The 2,500-nt window shown below is 48.3% G+C and overlaps 1 protein-coding gene across 14 annotated transcripts in view; it reads right to left on the reverse strand.

Annotated features, from left to right (window-relative positions):
• ubr4 (ubiquitin protein ligase E3 component n-recognin 4) overlaps nt 1-2,500 on the reverse strand; it is a 161,348-nt gene that overhangs the window by 7,048 nt on the left and 151,800 nt on the right. The gene's annotated exons all lie outside the window — the stretch shown is intronic.

A 2,500-nucleotide genomic window follows, 5' to 3' on the forward strand; every position in this document is an offset into this window, starting at 1 on the left:
CCATTAGGGGTAGGTAGCGACCGCCTGCCCATTAGGGGTAGGTAGCGACCGCCTGCCCATTAGATATTGTTCAAAACAAGCGGTTCAGTTACTCCTCGGTGACGGCCAGCAGCAGCAGCTTCGCCTCCTCCATAGGCCGCGAAAACGTTGATTTGACTCTGAGGGGGAACTGCTCCAACGAAATTGCAGGATTTCATAGCATAAATTATAACAGCACAAAGTTAACGGACTGTCTTGGGGGCGGTGCTCCAATGAAATCGCAGGATTTCAGCATAAATTATAACAGCACAAAGTTAACGGACTGTCTTGGGGGCGGTGCTCCAATGAAATCGCAGGATTTCAGCATAAATTATAACAGCACAAAGTTAACGGACTGTCTTAGGGGCGGTGCTCCAATGTCCGTCAAAATCAGAACTTCTGGTTCTGCTGTAGTCTCCCATCCAAATGAGTCTCTCGCGTCCAGACGGCTCACTTTCCACACGTGAGACGATATTATATCAGGTACAGATGGCCCTAAAGCTAATTGTAATTCCCTCGTAAATAAATGATCATAACAGTCAAGGGAGCCTAGGACCTGATAAACCAGACAACTTCATCTAACAAGAGTCGAAGAACGTTTCATCGCGGACCTGGTAGGACAAGAAAATATAAAAAATAAAAAAACAGGGCCAATTGTATTGTCTCTCCCCCCATGTTGTTCATGAGGTTCTACTGTATGTGACAGGGCGACATGTGTGGACTAAGACCGGGATCTATCACAAAGCTTGATCAAATTAATTAACAGTTAAGTTTGAGAAACATTGAGAAATAGTTCATTAACTATTCATCTACCTTTGATAAACTCAAATTCGCTAGCTAGAACTAGCGTGTAGCTTGCGTGCTAGTTAGGGCCCATGCAAATTTCAAGTCCATCTAAACTCATTTCTGACCAACTCTGAAATATGAAGTCGTTTTTAGAAAGAAAGTCACCTGGCTATCGCATCATGTTAGCTAACCATCCCCAGTTAGATCAATGTGTTACCACTTATTGCATCCGTACTTGGTGCGTTCACCCCGGGGGTGCTTGGTGCGTTCACCTCGGTGGTACTTGGTGCGTTCACCTCGGTGGTACTTGGTGCGTTCACCTCGGTGGTGCTTGGTGCTTTCCCCCCGGGGGTACTTGGTGCGCTCACCCCGGGGGTGCTTGGTGCGCACACCCCGGTGGTACTTGGTGCGCTCACCCCGGGGGTGCTTGGTGCGCTCACCCCGGGGGTGCTTGGTGCGCTCACCCCGGGGGTGCTTGGTGCGTTCACACCGGGGGCGCTTGGTGCGCTCACCCCGGGGGTGCTTGGTGCGTTCACCCCGGTGGTACTTGGTGCATGTTCACCCCGGTGGTACTTGGTGCATGTTCACCCCGGTGGTACTTGGTGCGTGTTCACCCCGGTGGTACTTGGTGCGTGTTCACCCCGGGGGTACTTGGTGCGTTCACCCCGGTGGTACTTGGTGCGTTCATGACGTGATCTGGCTGCTTGTTCTAAATAATACATTGAATCAGGTCAAAACAGCGATGGCACCAGTGGTCATTCGGGTTTTTGACATGCAAAAAAAAAAAAAGTGATATAGGTGTATTTATGCGGCCGTTAAAATGCACAGATCGTTTTATATAATTCTCCTCGAAGAAACTAGTGGTAGTTTGAAAACTTGGCATTATATATTTCTGTCAAGCTGCTTTGTTGACAAGTCCAACCACCGAGCGCCCTGGGAACTCGGGCGAAACAGCTGCGCCACTGCAGATAGTGTTCATGTACTAAACCTGAAACTGCCCTGAGTTTACCAAACATTAGGAACACCTTCCTAATATCGCGCCTCGATTTGCCGAGGGGCATGGAGTCGACAAAGGTGTTTGTTGAACGTGTTCCACAGGGACGCCGGCCCACGTTGCCTCCAATGCTTCCCACTGTTGTGTCCAGTTGGCTGGATGTCCGTTGAGGGGTGCACCATTATCGTTACACACACAATACACTTTTTGAGTGTGTGAAGAAAAAAAACCCAGGAGCGTTGCAGTTCTTGACCTAAACCGGTGTGCCTGGGACCTACTACCATAACCCTGTTCAAAGGCACTTAAATCTGGTCTTCGCCAGTAACCCTCTGAACGGCACACAGACCCATGTCTCAATTGTCTCAAGGCTTAAAAATATGGTATCCCTCTCTACAGATGCAGCAGGTCAGTGCTGGTAGAGTGTATGTGTGTTGTTGTGTTGTTGTTTATCTATTGTTGTGTTACCTGGAACTTGTATCCCTCTTTACAGATGCAGCAGGTCAGTGCTGGTAGAGTGTATGTGTGTTGTTGTTGTTTATCTATTGTTGTGTTACCTGGAACTTGTATCCCTCTCTACAGATGCTGCAGGTCAGTGCTGGTAGAGAGTGTGTTGTTGTTTATCTATTGTTGTGTTACCTGGAACTTGTATCACTCTTTACAGATGCTGCAGGTCAGTGCTGGTAGAGAGTGTGTTGTTGTTTA

The sequence above is a fragment of the Oncorhynchus mykiss genome, chromosome 9, assembly GCF_013265735.2.
Source record: "Oncorhynchus mykiss isolate Arlee chromosome 9, USDA_OmykA_1.1, whole genome shotgun sequence".
NCBI lineage: Eukaryota > Metazoa > Chordata > Actinopteri > Salmoniformes > Salmonidae > Oncorhynchus > Oncorhynchus mykiss.